The 15,109-nt window shown below is 37.5% G+C and overlaps 1 protein-coding gene across 6 annotated transcripts in view; it reads right to left on the bottom strand.

Moving 5' to 3' along the window:
* Positions 1 to 15,109, bottom strand: part of THEMIS (thymocyte selection associated) — a 199,310-nt gene that overhangs the window by 167,780 nt on the left and 16,421 nt on the right. The gene's annotated exons all lie outside the window — the stretch shown is intronic.

Genomic DNA, 15,109 nt, shown 5'->3' with positions numbered 1-15,109 from the left:
GACTCATTGGAAAACACTCTGATGCTGGGAGGGATTGGGGGCAGGAGAAGAAGGGGACGACAGAGGATGAGATGGCTGGATGGCATCACTGACTCGATGGACGTGAGTCTGAGTGAACTCCGGGAGTTGGTGATGGACAGGGAGGCCTGGCGTGCTGTGATTCACGGGGTCGCAAAGAGTCGGACACAGCTGAGCAACTGAACTGAACTGAACTGAACCCAAGGCTTTGGCATGGATTATATCTCTAATAACAAATGTACAAGTATATGTGAGATTAGCTGGTCACCTTGTGAATTCCTTAGACAGCGAATATTAAGAGCAAGTAATTCTATAATATGAATCTCTGGGGCTAAATTTTCTGTTTTTCCATTATGTTTATCATTTTTATATTGCTGGACTTGAGGATGAGGTTCATAAAATGATCTAAGTTTGATTTAATTTACTCTGTAAAGTCAGACTGATATCGTAATGACACTATCTATGGATTAGGCTTGTTAGTAGAGATTTATCATTGCTACTCATAAACAGTTGTGACAAAGTTATTCTTTGTTATTATTCTTACATAGCCAGTCTTCCATAAAGAGAACTGTCTCCATCCCCCGTATGGCATAGACAAAGTCATTCCCACCCACGACATGAAGAATATATCTAAAAATAGATGAATATGATATACGAATGTAGTTTGCAAATAAGTAAGCATAAAACAGCAAGCTTGCAGCTTTACTAGGGATGGATTCCACCAGCTGGATATCAGGTATATCTGAGAGGTGTACCACTGAGAGGTAACATCTGAATATTAATAGGAAATGATCTTTCAAGATCATAGAGACTCTCATTCCTTCTGCCAAACTATCAATATGAGGAGGGCAAAACAGTGGCACCAAGTATTAAGGCAAATGATGACCAATACCAAAGAGAGCTAAGGTATAATCTCTCTTACTTCTACCAATATGGGGTTTTTTTCTGGTGAATTTTAGGTTTAAGTGTTAACTGAGAAATCAAGTTTAAAGACAGAAATACACTAGAAACTATAGTGAATGTTGGTGAGTCTTAAAAAGTCTGAACATGGAAGCAATGAAAACCACAATAGGTTGAAAATGATGGAATCCAAGAGTCAATAAAGCAGATTAAAATCACAGTGAGGCCAGAAAATATCTAACTTTTCAACTACTCTGAGTAAAATATGCAGCATTTAGACAATCAGGTTTTAGTAGTTGATGGAGAAAGATTCAGTGTCATGCACCACCTAAAAATTTAAAGTTTGTTTAATGGTAGAATCAATTTAGCAGATTAAATAAAATCGTGCTTAGAGGGTTTGTAAGTTGGTGTAACCATAGAAGTCATCATCATGGCTCTTTGTGGCAACAAGTATCAGAACAAGGGAACTCAGGGTGTATGAAATGAGTATCCCTCCTACATAGCTATGAAACATTTCCCTATGATGATGGAGCAAATCAATAGTTTGTATCTCCCAATATTATTATTGACCAAATATTCCCCTGGCTTTACCCAGATTTTAATTCTCAAAATTACATCATAAATAATGTCATAATCATATGTTCATATAATTATATGAACAATGTTGCATTCAGAGTTGGTTTATTATCTTAGGAATGACTTGATTTCAAGTACATTTTATATACTTCAATACATTTGCCTATGTATTATATCCTAAATGTTAAATAAAGCTGCTGTAGTCCTCCATAGCCATTTAAAATCATAAACTTGTTCTCCATATCCCATATCCATATTGATTAAAGAATATCAGTACATTGGTTGAATTGTTTATACATGGGTTCCAATGTACTATAATGTATTTACTCCATGCGTACAAGATAAAACTTCACTATATTATAATTTACCCTAAGTTCATTAGCACTGAATACTTCATTAACTATTTTGCTTACAAAATATGAATTTTGAAATTAATTTATATCCATGGAATTAAATAATAAAGATATATATACTTGAATTTAAATGCCTTTATTTTTTATTTTTATAATAATTCATTTGTATTAAATTACCCATTTATAATGGATTGGGCAAAGAAAATAAACTGGACCTTCACTACAGGTAGTTTCAGAGGCACTTCTCTAAACTGTTAAGTACAAATATGACCACAGTCAGTCTGTGCAGGGAACCAGGATGTAGTCTCAGGGAGTTAGAGTTAGAGAAAAATCTGAATATACTAGAAAAGGGAAAGTTATAATGTAATATACAAAATCAGTATTATTAACTCATCTATCTCAATATCACCAGTGGCCTGAGTGCCCTGACTGAAAGACACAGGAATTTTAATCAACTTGACAGTAATAGTTCTAATTGCAAACTATCACACTGGCATTCTGATTTGTACATTATACTCTTCTGAGTTGTATGAGACAGTGCTTGAACCTAACTGAACCTGGACACTTTGAACTGCTGCATCTACACAGCTAAGGAACAAAGCCAGGAGCGTGTGAAATCCCCTAAGAGATGAACTTTGTGAGTTCTATCTGGCTAGTGTGCCAGGTATTCTCAATGAGAGAAATGGCAAATATCTAAACTATATTCTTCCATTCTCCCTTCCCATCAATAATCATCCATGGCACATTTCCAGCTGAATCAAGATGAAGCCTAATAATCCGCCTCAACATAAATTTCCAAGTGACTATCCATCAATTGAAGATGGCATGCCAGGTATAAATTATTCTGAGCCCAGTCCTGTACTCTGACTTTCCTTGCTTTCTTTAAGCCCCCTTGGGAGATATTTATTTTTAAAGATTTTAGTTGTCCGTTTTGGCTAATTTACTCTCAAAGGCTTAGTTAAAAGAAATCTGGCAGAATACAGACTCTTCATCCATCATTTTTTTTTTCAGGTGGCTGCCTGAATTAAGGCATAAAACATCTAACTTGATAATAATCACAACTATATATAGCCCAATGGCAGCCATAGGATGACTTTCAATTTCATTTTTATTTCTCAGCCAAGTGCCATTATTTCTAATGATCTCTTGAATCACTAGTCTTAGTGTCAGGAGCTTAAATACCATCACATCCTACTAATATATTAAAATGACTGAGTCTTTATACAATATCTCTACCAACTGGTTGTCTAAACTATATTTGAATACTTTCAATGGTGGAATTCCAATTATTTTAGTGTGACACACTTGGTGTGCATGCATGCTTTTGAGAAATTCTTATTGTTAAAAGCTCTGCATTTTAAGTGTACTATGTGTTCCTATAGGGTATAGAGACACTGAGAACTATGCTTATCCTTGGAATCATACAGAAAACAGTTATTTAATTCTCATATATAGCAGCCTTAAAATGTCTGAAGATAGTCATAACCCATTGTTCTTTAAAACAAATCAATCTGTCCAATGATGGAAATATGTTCAGGGCCACTGCTTACAGCATAGGTTGCCCATTATAAAAGTACCTGAAGCACAACTTACTTGGATGTCAATGGCATTTGCGCAGTTCTGCAACAAGGCATCATGCCCCTCAAAAACACACATGCCACTGACTGTTCCAGAAAAGGTTTGATAGTGCCTGTGGGGATGTTCTAAGGTGGCTGCTTCAGCACCTACCACCATGTTTGAATTTCAACTAGTGAGAAAGAGAGATGAAGAGAAGGAAACATTCTTTTTGTTTCAGTGGCATGCAATAGAAATTTCAAATGTCACCTACTATCTCAGTCCATTAGCTAAAGCATAATCAAGTGGCTACTTTAAGCTTTAAGAGATGGGTATCTTTAACCAGGCAGCTGTGTTCACAGCTGAAATCTCTGTTACCATAGAAGACCGAGAGAACAGATACAGGTACCGGGACAGTTAATAGTCTCTCAAATGGTAAGGAAAATTTATGCATATTTCAGGATTTAAATTAGGCTTCATGTGCCTATAAAATTTACATTGTCTTATGAAGAAAAAATGTACATTTTTATTTGAAACACAAAAGATAGGTTTGTTGAGACTGAAGGATGAAATTTCAGGGTTGAACTTTATCTCTATTAAGAGATACAACTGTGGAATACACACATGCACAATTTCCTCTCTGTACTCATTCTAAATCACAGGTAAAAGTGCCTTCTCTAGTCAGTGTCAAAATAGAACCTACATTTGATAAATATGTGACTTCAGGCAATACCTTCTGTAAAATGGGCTAGTACCTCAATTTATTTATCTTTAAAATGAGGATAGCAATTTTACCTCAGATAGTTGCTTTGAATAGAAAATCAATTTTTAAGTGTACAACCCAGAACTGGCACCTATTTAGGGCTCAATAGACAGACTGACTGAACTGAACTGAAACATTAGCCATCATTGGTGTCATTATTATTATTTCATATGATGTTGTTTAAGACAAAATAACTCAATATAATGTTATACTATTGTAAACTGGTGTGATTTTCTTGGTTAAGATGAAAGATGAATGACTTCCTATAGATAGGCATGGGGGTTCTCCTGAATAAAAAAATGTTATTTTCTTGTCATTCTAAAAAGAGAAAATTACGGAAGTGAAAACAGAAACTTGAAAAGACAGACTTGGGCTGGGAATCAAGAAGCATACATCAAAGGTAAATTTTTTTTCCACCCTGTACCAAGGAACCTTCAGTTCAGTTCAGTTCAGTTGCTCAGTCGTGTCCAACTCTTTGCAACCCCATGAATCGCAGCACGCCAGGCCTCCGTGTCCATCACCAACTCCCAGAGTTCACCCAGACTCACGTCCATCGAGTCAGTGATGCCATCCAGCCATCTCATCCTCTGTCATCCCCTTCTCCTCCTGCCCCCAATTCCTCCCAGCGTCAGAGTCTTTTCCAATGAGTCAACTCTTCGCATGAAGTGGCCAAAGTACTGGAGTTTCAGCTTTAGCATCATTCCTTCCAAAGAAATCCCAGGGCTGATGTCCTTCAGAATGGACTGGTTGGATCTCCTTGCAGTTCAAGGGACTCTCAAGAGTCTTCTCTAACACCACAGTTCAAAAGCATCAATTCTTCAGCACTCAGCCTTCTTCACAGTCCAACTCTCACATCCATACATGACCACAGGAAAAACCATAGCCTTAACTAGACGAACCTTTGTTGGCAAAGTAATGTCTCTGCTTTTGAATATGCTGTCTAGGTTGGTCATAACTTTCCTTCCAAGGAGTAAGCATCTTAGTTTTCCACAAATGGGTTACAAGTATACCAGCATATTGAAATTCGTCTTCCTTGAGGTGATCAACTAAGATAGGTCTGGGACGACTAGTGGCTTCGGCTGGTGGCTCTGGTTGAAAATTACCTTGTCTGTTTACCCCATCCAAACAAATACAGTTGACTCTTGAACATTGCAGGGGTTTGGGGTGCCACCTTCCAGGTGGCTGAAAATCTGCATATACTATACAGTCAGCCCTCTGTATCTGTGGTTCCACATTAATCTAATCAACAAATTAACTGAATACATGCTATGTGCCAAGCAAAATAACTATGATAAGTACTACTGATATAATGGTGACCTGATATAGTACTAGCGATATAATATCATTTATAATGATATAAATGATGTATGACCTTAACCTTCATGAAACATTTAATATACTGAAATAAAAGGCATTAATCAAAGAACCATACAAATATATGATTATAAAAAGATAATTACTATGAAAAAAAACAACATGTACTAGGAGAAAGGGCCTGGGTTTGGGCTCTATGAATAGGATATCTGTATTAAATTTATAAGACCACTTAACAAATATTTATTGAGTCCTAGGAGTATTTATCTCAAGTTTAAAGTCTTATTAAAAGGTGCTTCAGCTGAGACTTCTGTTTCTGGAAAGATGAAGTAGACATACATTTTCCTAACCTCATATACTCCAGACTTGCAACTAAAGATGCTGGCAACCTAGAAATGCCAATGTGTACAGACAAAAAAAACTCTGATAAATTCTGTTCTTTCTAGCCAAAAAGTCAGGAAAGGAACAGCCTAGTAAAATAGAAAGCTTTTTGACAATGATCACTCTACTCAAGCCAAACACCACAGAAAAATGGTTAGTTTCACAACCACCTACACCAGAAAAGGCTGGGTAGAGTTATTAGAATTGCACCCTCAGTGAGTGTAGTAAGAAGTTCACCCACCCCTTGCTGAGGTGGTGTCAGAAAAGGCAGAATTGAGAGATGAGACTTATATCTTTGTAAGACTAAGTAATAAATTCCCATTTTCTTTCAGGGAAACCAAGTGAGGAGTCTAGACTTCCAACTCCTCCCCCTTGCAGTGAAATCAGAGGATGTCAGTGAAATATCAGGATTTCCACTACTGCCCAATGTAATTAGGCACCCCCTCACCACAAGAGACCATTACTCACAAGAGTAATGAGGCACTATTATCCCTCCTATCAAGAGTGGTATCAGTGAAAAACTCGAGGAGTCAGTAGTCCCACTGTGACCAGCAGTAAGAAGGAGCCCTTCTCCTTTGGGTGTCAAAAGAGGCTGAAAGGAGAACCTGGGCTTCTAACCCCACCTAGCAATAACGAGGCAATGCATCTCATCTCCTGTTGGAGAAATAAAAATCAGAAACCAAACAGAAAACTAAATATATAACAGACTTAAGCTTTGACATAACAATAGTTACATTAAATGTAAACAGTCTAAATACATCAATTAAAAGAGTTTGATAGAGTGGAGTAGAAAAAAAAAATGACCCCAAAATATGCTATCTACAAAATACTTCAAATATAACAATATAGACAGGCTGAAAGAAAATGGATGGAAAAAGATATATATCACGCAAAAATCTATCAAAGGAAAGCAGGAGGAGCTATATTAACATCAAATACAGTAAACTTCAGATTGAAGAAAATTGCTAAGGACAGGGATATATATTATGTAATGATAAAAGGGTCAATATACCAAGAAAATACAGCAATCTTAAATATGTATATATCAAACAAGGGAGCTACAAAATATGTCAACAAAAACTGATTCAACTGAAAGGAGAAATAGACAAATCCACAGTTATAGTTGGAGACTTCAACATCCATCACTCCACAACCGACAAAACATTAGATTATCAGTAAGGATATAGAAGATTGAAAGCAATCTTCTATATCCTTACTGATAATCTATCTAACGAGGGATGGTATGGGGAGGGAGGAGGGAGGAGGGTTCAGGATGGGGAACACATGCATACCTGTGGCAGATTCATTTTGATATTTGGCAAAACTAATACAATTATGTAAAGTTTAAAAATAAAATAAAATTAAAAAAAAAAAAAGAAGAAGAAGATTGCTTTCAAGTGCCCATCCGTTCTGAGATATTCTGAACCATGAAACAAACCTCAACAAATTTAAAGAACTGAATCATAGTATTCTCTGATTACAATGAATTAAACTAAAATAAATAACAGAAAGATAACAAAAATTCTCCAAACACTTAAAAACCTAATGCCATACCTCCAAATAATCTGTAGGCCTAAAGAAAATTGCAACAATTGCAACCACAAATTTTGACAAGGATAAGGAAGTACAGAGGGGAAATGTATATTACTAAATGATGATATTAAAAAAGAGAAAAATCTCAAGTAAATATTCTAAGCCTTTTCATTAATAACTTGGAAAGAAAATAATATAGAGAGAAAAATCAATGAAAGATGATTCCTTGAAAAGATCAATAAAGATTTCAACCATTAGAAACTCTGAAAAAGAAAGAAGATACATTTCAAATAAGAGGAATAAATGAGAAGATAATCACTGCAGACCCTCCAGATGGCAAAAAGGAAAAAAGAGAATCCTACGAACAACTTAACCTACATAATTCAACAACTAAGGTGAAATGAACCAGTTCCTCAAAAACCACAATATACCACAACTCACCCAAAACAAAATAAATAATTGTTTCGGTTCTTTATTCTGATAATTGATTAATAATTACAAAGTCCTATAAAAGAAAACTCCAGCCCCTGGTTGTTTCACTACAGAATTCTATCAAACTTAAACGGAAGTATTTTCACCAATTCTATACAATTTCTTTCAGAAAGGAGAAGGGAGAATATGTACCAATTTATTTTATGATTCTAGTACTACCAAAATCAGACAGACATCACAAGAAAGAAAATTGCAGACCAATACTTCTACCAATATAGACAAAAAAATCATTCACAAAATTTTAGCTAATAGAATACAGCAATATATTTAAAAACTGTATATTAACTAAGTGTGGTTAATCCCAAAGATACAAGGTTGGTTCATATATTCAAAACCAACCAGTACAATCCTCTATATTAAATAGGCTAGAGAAGGAAAAGCATATGACCATCTAAATTGATATAGAAAAAGCATTTGACAAAATTTAACACACATTCAAAATAATTTTAATAAAAAGAACTCTATGTAAAAGCCAATGTGAAAAAAATGAAAAGACAAGCTACAGATTAGAAGAAAACATTTGCAATCCATGTATATAGAATTTACAGAGAATTAAATCAAATAGTAAAAGATCAAACAATCCCATTAGAAAATGGGCAAAAGACATGAGCAATCATTTCATTGAGGAAGAAACACAGATGGCAGATGAGCACATTGTTAGCCATTACTGAGTGCAAATTAAAAGCACAATGAGAATCACTACATACTTCTCAAAATAGCTAAAACAAAAAAAGTCACAACAACAAATTCTGGTGAGGATGCAGAAAAGCTGAAATACTTGTACATTGTTGGAAGAGAATGTAAAATGGTAGAGTCACAGGAAAACACAGTTTGGCAGTTTCTTAAAAACATAACTAAACATGTAACTACCAGTATTTCACTCTTGGGCATTAATCCCAGAGAAATAAAAAAATTATTTTCACATAAAATCCTGTCTACAAATGTTTGCAGCAGCTTTTTTTAGAATAGCCCCAAACTGGAAACATGCCAAATATCCTTTAACATGTGAATAGCTAAATAAGTTGTGGTACATCCGTACTATGGATACCCCTCAGCAGGAAAAAAAGAACTATTAATTCATCCAAAAATCTGTATTAATCTTCAGAGAATTATGCTGAGTGAAAAGGTCAATTCCAAAAGGTTATATGCTGCATGTTTCTCTCTACATAACACTTTTGAAATGAAAAAATTATCGAAATGCTGAACAGAATAATGGTTAAAAGGGGTTAAGTAGGAGATGGGGGGAGTGGGAAGGAAGTCGGTGTGGCTATAAAAAGGCCACAGGAGCGACATGAGGACAGAAATGCTCTGCACCTTCACTGTATCAATGCCAATATCCTGGCTGAGATGCACCTTAGTTTTGTAACACGTGACAACCATTAGAAACTAGATGAAGGTTACATGGGGTTTCTCTGTATTATTACTGCAATTTCACAGGCCCATAGTCATCTCAAATAAAGGGTTTAATTTAAACATATGTGTGTGTGTGCACATGTGTGTGTGTGTGTGTGTGTATCATGCCTGTGGTGCCGTGCAACTTCTCACATCAGTGGCAGACTAAGAAAGCCTCAGTCAAGCACATGAACATAGGGAGACAAAGCGAAGCAGTAGAAGGAGCCTGAGGAAAATGGATAACCCCTAACTGCACTAAGTCCTTAGGAGAGTCATGATAACAGCAATAGAGGCTGTGGGTTACATTGATACTGGAAAAAATGTGAGTTTCTTCCTACCTTTGGGACACCCAGATGGTCCCAGAGGGACTCAGAGCAGCAGCAGTTTGTCCATTCAAACTTTCTGCAAAAATGGACATATAATTTGAGCTGCCCAGTACTGCACCTAACAGCCACAAAGGGCTCAGGAGCACTTCAAATGTAACTAATGTAACTGAGGAACCCAATTTAAAAACGTATTCAATTTAAATTGCCACAGAATGGCTAGTGGCCACTGTATTGAACAGTAGCATCTTTTGGAAGGAAAAAAAAAAAAGCTTATATGAGAGCCTAGGTTCTGCTACTGGTAAAGTGCTTCAGAACTTGGGTAATTTGGGTGTTCTTGTATCACCTTGATTGTCCTCTTATGCTAATGAAATCAGCCACAAACAACTTAAAGTATAGTCTCTTACATATGTAGTAGGTGATGTATGATTATGGCCAAATGGGGTCAATCTGGAAGGCTAGTTATTAATATTAAGGGATAGGTATTCCAGAAAGTTAAAACAGCACTTTTCAGATTTAAAGAAATTAATACATATTAAACAAGTATATGGCATTCACTTTCACTTTTCACTTTCATGCATTGGAGAAGGAAATGGCAACCCACTCCAGTGTTCTTGCCTGGAGAATCCCAGGGACGGGGGAGCCTGGTGGGCTGCCGTCTATGGGGTCGCACAGAGTCGGACACAACTGAAGCGACTTAGCAGCAGCAGTGTCTTTTCAAGATGATCTGATTACAATACAAATCGGTTGAAGAGAACGTATGAAGAGTGGATTTGAACTGTAGGCAATATATTGATTGCTATGTTTCTAAGAAAGTTCTCCTAAGGGCTGCTTGTTCTTAGGAGCAAGAGCAAGACAGGAGAGGCAAGGAGAAGTTACCAGGTGCCATTAAGTATTCGGTGAGGAGAGCCAGAATAGACTGGTGGCCACAAATACTGAAATGGCCGTCCACAAACTGGTGAAACAAAAACAGAGCAATGTGGCCAAAGTGACTTCCAGACCACAATGCTGGGGCACTAAGAGGAAGCTGGAGTATTAAAATGTGGAAAAACTGGAAAGGAAACACCATGCTCAGTTCCTAATATATTTTTCTGCCATCAAATGGTCATACTTAAGTAGCAATAGTCCTCTCTAGTTCCTCTTGAACAACTGCTTGGCAGCAGGCTGCACCAGAATTAATTGGAGAACACTTTAAAATAAAGATTCTAGGGCTTACTCCAAAAATTCTAAATCAGATTTTCCAGGGTAGAATCCAGAAAGATGTTTTTGTTTTTTTAAAGTTCCCTAGTATATTCCAAAGTTTACTTAGGTTTGAGAGATACTGTTACAAATCATGGAAAAAAAGTAAAAGAAAATCAGTACATACGTCAACCTGGGAAATGATACAAATTTGGGAGTTAGTTAAAACTACAAGAATGAAAACAAGACACAAGCAACTCTGGATAGATCTCCTCCACTGAGAGCAAGAATAGAGTATCTAGGACAAGTGCAAAGACAAATATTTAATGTTATTACTTAATATACTTCAAAATCACTGCAGATGGTGACTGCAGCCATGAAATTAAAAGACGCTTACTCCTAGGTGGGCTGGCCTTCTGGGAAAAGGGCTCACAGGAGAGAAGGTCACAAGTAGGTAAGGCAGTACGTGACTTTTTGGGGGGCTCTGTAGTGAGGTGTCAGAGAAGGCAATGGCACCCCACTCCAATACTTTTGCCTGGAAAATCCCATGGGCAGAGGAGCCTGGTAGGCTGCAGTCCATGAGGTCACTAAGAGTCGGACATGACTGAGCGACTTCATTTTCACTTTTCACTTTCATGCATTGGAGAAGGAAATGGCAACCCACTCCAGTGTTCTTGCCTGGAGAATCCCAGGGACTGGGCTGCCGTCTATGGGGTCGCAAAGTCAGACACGACTGAAGCGACTTAGCAGTAGCAGCAGCAACTCCTTGGAAGGAAAGTTATGACCAACCTAGATAGCATATTCAAAAGCAGAGACATTACTTTGCCAACAAAGGTCCATCTAGTCAAGGCTATGGTTTTTCCTGTGGTCATGTATGGATGTGAGAGTTGGACTGTGAATAAGGCTGAGCGCCAAAGAATTGAAGCTTTTGAACTGTGGTGTTGGAGAAGACTCTTGAGAGTCCCTTGGACTGCAAGGAGATCCAACCAGTCCATTCTGAAGGAGATCAGCCCTGGGATTTCTTTGGAGGGAATGATGCTAAAGCTGAAACTCCAGTACTTTGGCCACCTCATGCGAAGAGTTGACTCATTGGAAAAGACTCTGATGCTGGGAGGGATTGGGGGCAGGAGGAGAAGGGGACGACAGAGGATGAGATGGTTGGATGGCATCACTGACTCGATGGACGTGACTTTGAGTGAACTCTGGGAGTTGGTGATGGACAGGGAGGCCTGGCATTCTGCAATTCATGGGGTCGCAAAGAGTCGGACATGACTGAGCGACTGAACTGAACTGAACTGAACTGAATATACTTCAGCACAGACAATGAGATACACACGTATGTGTCCAATATGTTTAACTTATAGTCCTGTGTAAGGGATAAAAAATGTCTGTATTTGAAGTACACTAATCAGAAATATAGAACCCAAGTATAAACTAGTTAACCCCCTCCAAAATTAATCAGAAGCTCATATTCTCAAAACAACTCCCACAAGTGTCGTCTACATTTATCTCCTATTAACACAGTTTTTTAAATTAGAATAATGGATATTAGTATTAAGATGGCTTTATTGGTAGTGAAAGTGTTAGTCACTCAGTTTGTGTTTGACTCTTTGCCACCCCATGGACTATGGCCCACCAGGCTCCCCTGTCCATGGAATTCTCTAGGCAAGAATACTGGAGTGGTAGCCATTTCCTTCTCCAGGGAATCTTCCTGACCCAGGGATTGAACCCAGGTATCCTCCGTTGCAGGTAGATGCTTTATCATCTGAGCCAAAAATGAGTGGTGTTCAAAATTAGTTTCAAATGTAACACAGACACTCCTCTTCTTGAAAAGGGGTAGAATTAAGTGAGCCCAATATAGGTCCTGGGCTTCACAATCCTGGTTTGGCAAAGCAATGTTGTCATCTAACCAGAAAGATAGCTGGAATATTGCTGCAGAAGTCTCTAACGAGCCTTTCATGGAAGGTGCTGTTAGAGTATTTAAAAAGACAAATAGTTTAGACTACATCAAGCTGACACACAGGTCATATAAGTATTTTGACGTCTGTTTGCAAATAAACATTCTACATTTGATAAAATTTCATTTTATGAGACCATATGCTTCTAAGGACTGAAGGCTAACAACATACAAAAAATAACCTAGTAAAGGTGAATGGTGACATCAATTCTTAGTCAGTTTGAAACTAAAGTCATTTTCTCCAGGAAGTTTGGCATGGCCTTTTTTTATCAGTTATTCTTAATAAATGAGATTCCCAGGTGGTGCATTGGTAACCTGCCAATGAAGGAGACACAGGTTCGATTCTTGGGTCAGGAAAATCCCGTGGAGGAGGAAATGGCAACCCACTCTAGCATTCTTGCCTGGGAAATCTCATGCACAGAGGAGCCTGGCGGGCTACAGTCCATGGGGTGGCAAAGAGTCAGATGTGACTGAGTAACCGAGCACACACACTCTTAATAAATAGAATGAAATTAATAACACCATGGGCTTATTTCAACAAATGAGAGCTGCTAAATTTTGCTGAGCATTGAGCTTGTGGGTTTTTAAAACATGATACTCCCTTGAATAATTATGTTTTCTTTTCAAAAGACATCTGAGTTAGAAAACCAACTAGCATGGAGCCCAACAGTAAAAATACAATGTTGCAGGTCACCTGTCAGGTGAATGGCATCTATCAGTAGACAATATCACTGTCAAATTTTTAATGACAACTGATAAACAAAAGGCTTATTGTTCCAAGTAAGAAGAGAATGTTCTTAACAGCAAAAATCAAAAATTCCATACTTACTTCTATCTTCAGTGGTTTAAAGCACTCATTTAAAGTGTGTTGCCATAAGAAGTAGTTTACTCAATGTACTATTTTAAAAAATCTTCACAATAATGTTATTTCTATACAAAAAAGTTTCCTTAGGTATATTATCAGAAAATGCCAATGTTCTAATCAGCAGTTGATCAAAACTCCATCATATACCAATCCAGGAGTGACCACATAATTGTAAGCATTTGTTAGTGTAGAGATGGACAGGACACACTTCTGTAGCTGTTATGTCTGATTTCATGAGGAGTCTTCTTAGGGAGATCTATGGTGATTTAATGAGCTTTGTTACTGCAAATTCAGCATACTGCCAGGTATTACCAGTCATGTAGAGTATTAGCTCAATAAATGGATATTCTTGGAGATTTATTTAATCATTTGTTTTCCTTTGTTAAATATCATTAAGAAAGATAATTGTTGATCCTGTTATTGGAAAAAGAAAGTTTTCTTCCTCTCTTCATTAATAATCAGTGAATGGAAGTCTTGCACAAAGACTTTGTGGACAAGTCTGCCCCTCTAAAAGGAGGAGGTTAGTTTTGTTGATTTGGAATACTGTCTTATTCTAAAAAGTGTAGATTTACTAGAAATGAAGAAAATAACTTTTGTTTGTTTTAAATGGACAAATTCCAAGAAGGCAGGATTAAGCGAGATTTAAAAAAAAAAAAAATGGATCCTTGGGGCTGTCAGCAGCTGCTTCTGCTGTCGCGACTCTGATGCACTGAGAGAGACCAGACCGAGTCCACTGGAGTGGGTTGGCAGCATCGCAACCGCACAGCCTGCGGCTGCCTTTTCAAACCGGGAGCTGCCCTGTCTGTTTCCTATCCGACGCCTCTGCTAAGCTTGTATTTCAGGATTTACAACCCTCCCTTTCCAGGCCGGCTCTACCTCGGCATTTTTTCCTATCAACAGGAGCTGAGCGTGCATTAACCCTTCTCCGGCAGCCCTGATTTACACCCACCCCGGTGCCAGCTTACAGCGCGGGTCACTAGAGTCACAGACACCTCCTAATCTTGATTTTTTTTTTTAAGCATGCAATGCGTGTACAGTCGACCTGGAATTTTTTCAGGTGTCACCTCTATTATTATCCTCTTTATTATCTGTCCTTTCTTTGAGTGAAAATCTTGATCGCAGTGTTTTATTTTATACGCCCGCCCCTCTTCCTGTTTTACTGCAGCACAAGACTGCTATTCCAAGTATACCGCTGTTCAAGAGTATCAGTAAATGTATCCAGTCTCATCTGACTGAAGTGCAAAGGAGAATGGAAGGGAGGCAGGCAGGGAAGGAAAGTGGAGGAAGGTCCAGCCTGTGTCTGTTCTAAAACAAGTTCAAATTTTCATTACTGTCAAGTTTCTATAATCTCTCTGAACATTCTAAATGATTGCTTTTTTTCCTTACACTACTGGAATAAATACATACACTATATTTAAATTGGAATATATTTAAATCAGTAACTATGTTAGTAATATTCAAAATCAGAGTGGCCTCTGATAATGAACAGTTAATTAAAAACTCAAGATT

The sequence above is a fragment of the Bison bison genome, unplaced genomic scaffold (genome assembly GCF_000754665.1).
Source record: "Bison bison bison isolate TAMUID 2011002044 unplaced genomic scaffold, Bison_UMD1.0 scf7180017864035, whole genome shotgun sequence".
Classification (NCBI taxonomy): Eukaryota; Metazoa; Chordata; class Mammalia; order Artiodactyla; family Bovidae; genus Bison; species Bison bison.
Note: the sequence above shows the minus strand (reverse complement) of the source record. Positions and strands in the feature narration are given on the sequence as shown.